This window comes from Myxine glutinosa, chromosome 9 (genome assembly GCF_964187855.1).
Source record: "Myxine glutinosa chromosome 9, kmMyxGlut1.1, whole genome shotgun sequence".
Lineage (NCBI taxonomy): Eukaryota > Metazoa > Chordata > Myxini > Myxiniformes > Myxinidae > Myxine > Myxine glutinosa.
Genome location: NC_136269.1, coordinates 92,483,013 through 92,492,157, shown reverse-complemented (window position 1 = coordinate 92,492,157; position 9,145 = coordinate 92,483,013). Strand labels below are relative to the sequence as shown.

The 9,145-nt window shown below is 45.3% G+C and overlaps 1 protein-coding gene and 1 long non-coding RNA gene across 4 annotated transcripts in view; one reads left to right on the top strand and one right to left on the bottom strand.

Moving 5' to 3' along the window:
• The window catches only part of LOC137418980 (uncharacterized), a 22,320-nt gene extending 14,735 nt beyond the window's left edge, over positions 1 to 7,585 (top strand). The window contains exon 2 of the long non-coding RNA XR_010982735.2: positions 3,894 to 7,585. This is a non-coding gene — a long non-coding RNA (uncharacterized LOC137418980). The remainder of the gene's footprint in view (positions 1 to 3,893) is intronic.
• The window catches only part of LOC137418979 (uncharacterized), a 109,796-nt gene that overhangs the window by 47,540 nt on the left and 53,111 nt on the right, over positions 1 to 9,145 (bottom strand). The window lies entirely within an intron of this gene.

Sequence of the window (9,145 nt, the reverse complement as noted above, 5' to 3'; positions counted from 1 at the left end):
CTCCGAACGAAAATTGTAAGTAAAGGCTATTTACCAGCCTCAGAATGACGAGCCTTTGTTAAATTCACCAGGATAACATTAAGAGTAACGCTAAGGGTAGAATTTTCGCAGGATAACATTAAGAGTAACGCTAAGGGTAGAATTTGCGCAGGATAACGGTAAGGATAACGTTACAGTTAGCAAGGAGGAGGGGGAAATGTGAGGTCGGACAGCCATAAGGCTGCGCCGGTGACCGAGAACTTTCCAGGAAGGAACAGCCCAGAGACAAGATGGGGTATGCCATTGCATGCCAGGGAAAGAAGGGCTGTGGCTAACGTAGAGGGCCAAAGGAACATGGCCAGGAAAAGGGAAATGCGCAGGTACCAGGTAGGCTTGACAAGAAGGTAGTGACAACTACGAGGTCAAGCCAGGAAGCTCGAGACTAAGCTCTAGACAAGAGGGCAGGAAAGTTGCTGAAGCTGTAGGGACAGAGGAAGCAAGCAACAGAAATCCAGATAGAAACAAACCAGGACCAGGTGAACAAGAGAAAATAAATAGGCTCACAGCAAGGGGCCAGGTAACCACAGGTAGGAAGGACAGAAGTGGTTTTTGAAATATTGAAAATTTAAGCATTACAGCTGTAGTTATTGAAGCTACAAGGACAGAGGACAATTAAGTAAGCAGTTAAGCAAGTACATCAGCGGTTGATGCCGCTGGTCCAGGATCCAGACCAAGACCCCGCGGTAGGGGAGGTAGTTACCATACCAAACCCCTACCCCCCAAGACCTGGGCTCTGTCCCAGGGCTCCAGGCAACACACCCCCGCCCTGCCATACCCTTTCCACCTCAACCCACCCCGTCCAACCCGTCCCAAAAATCCTTTTTCCTTGAATGAGAGACGTAATATGAATGAACAAAGATTGTACATGGGAGTGGCTGGAGGAGGGGCATGATTTGAGTCGATCTGGTGTTCGCGCGACGTCTGGGAGACTCACTGGTATACGAATGAGGAATGAATGTATATTGGGATATTAATTGACGTGTGTATCTGGCCAATTTATTTGTCTGTATGACATATGCAAAGCAGAGGGTTTTGGTGTGAAGCTTTGTAAGTGGTCTGCTTGACGTGCGGAAATCCAGGCCGGGAATGTCGATTTTAGCGTCTATCCGAGGGACCAGGTGAGGTCCTTAACTGAGTCCGGATTTTCATTTGTTTGGGAGTGTTTGGGAGCGATTTGATATAAATCGGGTCAGGAGAGCACTCGGAGGAACGTTGATATGAAGTGGTTTCTTGGAGATGGTTACAAGATGGGCTGCCTTTGCCTTTCGAGCGGCAGTCGGGCAGAAATTTGGAATTTGTTGAATTAAATTCAGAATTTGAATCGAAGCGTATGTTTGACTTGAATTGAAGAGTTCATTCAATGACAGAGTGAAGAATTCAGTCAACTCAACTGAATTCAGAAGTTGAATTTAGAATACGGAGTTTGCTCAGAGTGCAGGTGATAACCTGCCTACTCAAAAAGGATGTGCCCCGCACGGTGGGAGGTCCGTGAATGGTTGGCAAAGGGTTTCTTGAATTGCCTGCAGGAATTATGCGATTAACGATTATATTGTGTATTGGTGACTTGTGGATTGTATGAGTATATCCCTGAGGCCGATGTGACCTTGGGAGTCAATGGGTCGTGTAATGAGAAAGATTACAGTTTTGCTGGTGTGAAATTATGTCATGGTGTGAAATGCGGTCAGAGGTGCGAAATACACACCTTTGATCTGAAGGGAGAGCGGTTGTGGTTTCATTGCTGTGTCTGTCTGTGGAGTTATATTTCTGAGGCATGGATTTCAAGGAGGAGGTGTGTGCCCCGAGAGGATTGTGGGTCGCAGATTGGGCACTCTGGGTGGGCACTAGGGGCTGCAGTTGTGTGGGCGCGCAGGAGAGTGCAGGGGGAGTGGGCGCGAGGAGGTGTGTTGATGAAGTGTGCGAACGAGGAGGGATGTGCGAAAGGTGTGCACCAGGTAGTAAGGGTGCTGCATGGTAGAGCACGTCTCCCACGGAAGTTCCTGGGCGGATTGTTGACGGTTGTTTGATTCGTAGGGTGTTAGCATTTTGCAATGTGGAGCCTCAATAATGGTCATTTGTCTGTCCGGATGTGGAGTTCTTGCAGGGGCGGGATGTCGCCGGACTTGTATTATTTGTGGGATGAAAGCGCTGGTTACCCCAATTCGACGTTTGTACCACCTTTCTTCGTTTGAAGTTTGACCTTTTGAAGTTTATTTGACCTTTGTTCGAGATATGCAAGGGAAAGAGGTCAGAGGTAATTCACTAACCTTGGAAGAACGACAGGCTGAGCCAATCTACTGGGTGTTGCTTTAACGGCAGGATATAGAACTTAAATTTGGAAAGAAAGGACATATATTGTTGGTTAAAACTGACATCATGTACGTAATTAGTGAACAGAGAATATCGAGTTCTGTTTTTTGTTGTTGTGGTTGTCGTTGACGTCTCAATAGGTGATTCAGGGGACTCAAGAAATAAACAGACTTCCGGTGCCGACCGGAAGCGTCAGGTACAGTATGCTTTGAATTTAATTTAACCGGGCCGAGTACAGTGACGTGTTTGATCGAGCTCTGGGGATAGTCATTGTTCCATGGAGGTAAGGTGTGAAATATAGCATAAATAAGCTATAGGTAATGGAAATATGGCAGTGTAAGCTCGCTGAGGAAGAGTTACCTGTAGTAGGGGACGTAACAGATTGGTGGATTATAATGACAGGGGAGCGCAATAGTATAAGAGGCGACTGGGAAGCGCAAGTCTCAGAAGGGAGTAGTCAGCTTAAATGATGCAGCGTGTGGGAAGGAGGTGATGAAAGCGTGGATGAGGGTTTCTGCAGCCGTGGAGGAAAGGGATGGACGGAGACGGGCGATGTTTTTAAGGTGAAAGAAGGCTGTCTTTATGATCTGTTTAGTGTATTTGTCAAAGGAGAGGGTTTGGTCAATGATGATGCCAAGATTTCGGATGTGAGGGAAGGTGGATACTGGGAAACCATCAATGTTGAGGGCAGAGTTATGGGTGGTTGAGGTCGTTGTTGGTTGTTGTTGATCTGAAGCCAGGATTTTATTTCAGTGATGCAGTTTGTCAGGATAGAGCGGGTTGTGGTGATTGAGCCGTTGTAGATGTCATCAATTTTGCTTTGGATGAATGAGAGGAAGGAGATGCAGTTGTCTACCGTGAATGACAGGTGGTGTGTGTTATCGTTGTTGCCTTGGAAGTTCAGTTGTTGACATAGTCCGGAGTGTTCTAATTTGCACAGGGAATGACAATTGGGATGACAATTGAAAAGAAAAAATTGAGTAAGTTACAAGTTTTGTTTTGTTGATCTGGGGACAAGCTAGTTTGATGGGTACCCTGGGGTCTTCGGCGTGTCTATGTGTTTGTCTGTTTGTTACACCGGACTCTTGAATGGGTTTTCATGAGACGAATTTCAGACATAACAACAGTGAGAATCTATTTTGAGCGAATCACAGTGGGTGAGAAAAACATTGTGTGTGACCAGACACCAGAACTGACCAGAATTGGAATTGGAATTGACCAGACAGTAAGACATATTTCCAATAAATAGACCAGGTTATTTCTATTATTTGTTTATTCGTGAAAATAAATAAATAATAGGGGGAGGTTCATGGAGGTTAATGGTGGTTTGTTTGTGTTAATGGAGGTTAATGGTGGTTTGTTTGTGGTAATTCTAGTTGAAACTCTAGCTGAAATAATTTTCGTTTATTTTTATTTATTATTGATGTAGGAAACAGGCAAATGGGATGCTGAGAGAAGGATTAGAGAAAATTGGATTGAATTTAAAATCGAATATTGGATAAAATTGGATCCACTTGGAAAAAGTGGATTAGGAAATTGGTGACCAGGTGTTCCCAGGGCGCTTGTGGACCAGGTGTTCCACCAGAGGAAAAAGACCAGGTGTTCGTGGAGCACTTCACCTGCAAGAACGCCCTGGAAAAGGTGGACGGGACCATTCCAGGTATTGCCGACTACACCAACCGCTGTCTTTTGCAAGGGCAAGACCTCGTGGATCCACACCACACATTGTAAGTTGGCCCTACCCACACCCACCGTCACACAGGATGGGGCAGGAGCTGCACAGACATATAGGACTAATTACACTTGCACTGCTAGGATTACACCACCCCGCCAGCACAGCGCCCACCACCCCACTCCTCAAGTGGGCGGACATGGTGGCATATGTTGAAGAATTATATGAAAACATAACCTCTAAGTCTCACGTCCATTATCAAAGCGTTACTTGGGGACAGAAGATAAACGTACCATGTTGTCTAATACCACCAAAGGACCCCCCGTGGATATATATAATGTGGAGGGCGGAAAGCACAAATCCAAACGGAACGAAGTCAACACAAGTTGCCCTCTCTCGTCGGAGGCAAGTAAAACGGGGAGGAAAGGTTGGACCAACAGTAAGTTCCGCCAGAGCAGGATTCGAATGGGGAAAAGGTCCGAACACTTTAACCACAGACGCTTTACTAGAAAGAAATACCACCCTGATATTGATATGTGAAGTTACGACCATACAATTATTGACTCCCCGACCACCATGCATCAAATACATACTCACGCCGCACCCCCAGGACAAGGCCCCAAAGAAGGGTGAAAACACATATTGGAAAGTGGCAAGAGAGGTGGCGACAATTCAAAATAGGACACACTGCTGGTCGTGCATGCACTTTCCCCAAGCAGGCACCACAGGAATACACATGATAGTGCTACCTCTGTCCCTCAATGACCTTTGCTCACAACCTATCGATTCCCCATGTCTAGTCACCACGCTGGAAAGAGAAGGGACCTTGGCAACGGCAAGAGTTGCAATCGACAATTTAATTATCGCCCGTCAATGATTGCCCATGTGGCTGAGAGGCCTGCCCCAGTCTGGGTCAAACCACAGAAAGGGATGGTCTGCCTCCAGGGTTCCGGCCACTTGCGTATGGGAGAATCAGAATGCGCCTACACTCTCCCCGGGAAGCTGGGACAAGGGAGCTCGGGGATTACATTACGAATAGTACTGCAAGATAAACACAACCACAACATAACGGCTATAACATTCTCTAGGGGGGTTAGTAGGATTAATGGGGTGATAAAGGGACTCCAGTGCTTATCCACCCACCTGGTCCCACCCCATGGGACAATGTTTATATGCGGCGACAAGGCTTACCCCTATTTACCAAATAATTGGGGGGGCACATGTTATCTTGGTTCAGTCCTTCCTGACGTTGAGATACTGGATGAGCTAGACCCAAAGTCCTTGGACAGGCGACATAAGAGGTCAGTCATGAACGAAGATGGAACCACTAAACTACACGGGAGCCTATGGGAAAAGGTGTTAGGTTTCTTCTTCCCAGGTGCGGGCACAGCCATGAACAGCTTCCGGATTGATAAATTGGCTTTGGCCCTAGAAAAGGTGGCAAACGACACCGCTACGGCTCATGACATACTATTGGACACGGTAGTTCACATGCGTACAATGGTGATGCAGAATCGGGTGGCTTTGGACATGCTCCTGGCAGAGAAAGGAGGGGTATGCGGAATAATAGAGGGAAAATGTTGCACTTACATACCTGATCCATCCGAAGGAGTGTCAGCCGCAATAGTGAGACTAAGGGAAACTAGCCACGCCCTGACGATCGATCGGATCACGCGCGAGAACTCTTATAAATTTAGCTGGCTCACTGAGTGGTTCCGGGGATGGACGGGCACTATAGTGAAGTGGTTATTGACCGCACTGGCCGTGATAATCGGGGTAGTAATTTGGGGGGCACTAATGAAATCTTTAGTCCTCCTCTGTATGAGAAAGTACTTTACAGGATGGAAAATGAAGAAGCCGCCGACAACGACTATGGTTCTGACCACAGAGGCCGTCGACCTGAATGGGTCCTTCAACAAGGCAGATGTGACCGGCGCTTCAGAAAATTGTATTGATTTTTGTGATGACTGTGATACTTGTGTTGAAAATCCCTTGTGGGAACTGGCTGCTGCCTGTATTGATGTTTGTGATGACTGTGATACTTGTGTTGTAAACCCCTTGCGTGTACTGGCTAACGCCTCTTATGTATTACAAGCTCACAGCTGTACACCCCCTTCCGACCCAACTATGGATCTGATTGCGACGCTGGGTCTGGCAGTCGAGGGACCCGACGTGGATATCCTAGACCCGCAAGCCGACCAGGCGTCCATGGGAGACTTTGACATAAAGGAAGTCCCTCTCTTTGCTTCAAATGTTTTGGATCTCTTTGCTTCAAGTGATTCGGATTTTAACGCTCTGTACCCTGACCAGGAACATGAGACACAAGATACTGACAACATTATGTATTCCCCAGAACAGCAGCACGTGAGAGATCTCATGGGCATGATCGTTGATTAACTTCGAAGATCTGCAAGGACCGCGTCTGCAAAGGGTGGGGGGAGCAAGTTCCGCAGGGGAGGTGGCTGGCCCCCTGGCGGGGCAGAACCTCATCTGGACCAGACGCCTTCGTTGTGGATCCGAAACGTTAATGGCCTTTTCATGTTCTGAGCCCTCAGGTTCCAAGCACGCACCACACGACACGTTCCCCAAATGCACGGGCGAGGCGCTATGGGCGCACGGTATGCCCTTGGGAGATACCCGCATTACACGATTGTCTTTCAATAAAGCCCGATGCGGCATGTTGTCTCTTGAGATACTTTGTCTCGACGAGACAAGAGGAAGGGATGTCAGGTAGCTGATTTGTTACTGCATAAACTCTGTTATAAATGTCGTTTGACTGATGTGTTACTGCATAAGCTCTGTTATAAATGCTGTTTGAAAATGTTATTTCATAGTTAATAAAAAGGTTTTCGCTTTGCCATAGTTTAAAATGAGAAAATACTCGCTTCACCTGTGCAGAACAGATGGCTTCGTTGTATACGTGCGCCCTTTAAGGCTAGATAGCCTAGTCGTAAACTCTCTCCTTGATCCGAAGACGGCGCCTCGAGCCGCGGGCAGGAAAGCGGATTATATATGTGTGGAATGTGAAACTTACGTAGGATGCGTGAATTGTAGACATAGAGACTGTTAAAACATTAACTAAATACTTCGTATAATCAAAGTGACGCTTGAGTTACGATAAATATGCTCTGGATTTAAGTTTAAATGAGAAAGTGAGCTGGAAGGTACATTCAACACCTGGAACTCATCAGAACGCCCTCATACATTTTATGGCCTTATCAGAACCAGGAATGCAATCCCCCTTCAGTGAGTTATATTTTCTGTCACCTCGGATCCTTGAAACCACATCTGGTCCGGATCCTAACGGTGCGTGCTTCACTCCTCCAAGACGAAAGGACGGATGACGGTGGGGAACATGGCCCACTGGGGATGACGGTGGGAGGAACCTTTGCCAGTTCCTTTGTCCTCTCGGAGATTCTCTGATAAAGCGTGTCCCTATATAAATGAACTGTGAATCGATGTGCTTTTAGGAAGGTCGACATGGCATGATGGTCTTTCGTGCTGTAGACGTCTTCGTCTTCCTCCAGATCTGTGTAATTGGTATTTAATAAAGTTCGTCATTCTCAATCTGTTGGTGGATTTCTGTTACGATCAAGGAGTCCTCCCCACATTATATATATATATATATATATATATATATATATATATATATATATATATATATATATATATATATATATATATATACACATACATACAGTGCATTCAGAAAGTATTCAGACCGTTCACTTTTTTCACATTTTGTTAAGTTGCAGCCTTATGCTGAAATCGTTTAAATTCATTTTTCCCTCATCAATCTACACTAAATACCCCATAATGACAAAGAGAAAACAGGATTTTAGAAAGTTTTGCAAAAATTTATTAAAAAGAAAAAACTGAAATATCACATTTACATGAGTATTCAGACCCTTTGCTGGGACACTTGAAATTTAGCTCAGGTGCCCATTTCTCTTGATCATCTTTGAGATGTTTCTACACCTTGATTGGAGTCCACCTGTGGTAAATTCAATTGATTTGACATGATTTGGAAAGGCACACCCTGTCTCTACAAGGTCTCACAGCTGAAAATGCATATCAGAGCAAAAACCAAGCCATGAGGTCGAAGGAACTGCCTGCAGAGCTCAGAGACAGGATTGTGTCGAGGCACAGATCTGGGGAAGCCTACAAAAAAAATTCTGCTGCATTGAAGGTTCCCAATAGCACAGCGGCCTCCATAATTCTTAAATGGAAGAAGTTTGGAATAACCAGGACTCTTCCGAGAGCTGGCCACCCGGCCAAACTGAGCAATCGGGGGAGAAGGGCCATGGTAATAGAGGTGACCAAGAAACCGATAGTCACTCTGGCTGAGCTCCAGAGATCCTGTGTGGAGATGGGAGAAACTTCCAGAAGGACAACCATCACTGCAAACTCCACCAATCTGGGTTTTATGGCAGAGTGGCCAGACGGAAGCCTCTCCACAGTGAAAGACACATGAAAGCCCGCATGGAGTTTGCAAAAAAGCAACTAAAGGACTCTCAGACTGTGAGAAACAAGATTCTGTGAGAAACAGAAACAGACTGTGAGAAACAAGAAACAAGGCTGTGTACTCAACTTCAAGTTTGTGTGCAGTTCATGTTAATTTTGGGCAACCACGAAAAATGTATTCTACTGGGTCCGACTAATCGGAAAAATGATGTCGCCATTTTTTTCTGTTGACCTTTCGTGACCTTGACTCAAGGTCAAAGTTCAAACGTCATTACAGTGACCATACTTCATTCAAAGTATATCGATATTGGTACCAAAATGTGGAAAATTTCACAAGGAACATTATGACATTTGTTTTGTCATTTGCCCTCTCAGATGTTTGCAATATGCAAATTAATAAGCAAATGACCTAATTAGAGAAAAAATATGCCTAATTAACATATAGTCTTCAGCATACACATAAATCCCATCACTTCACATTATTATTGAATGCCAGTCATTAGTTACCATCTCAAATGTGTTCTGCTGGATCCTAAACTGGAAAAATATGTTGCTTATTGTTTTCTGTTTACATGTTCTTGATATTAACTGACCTTTGACATGTACTTGACTTTACTTACCTTGACCCAAGGTGAAATGTCAAATGTCATTTTAACCATGTGA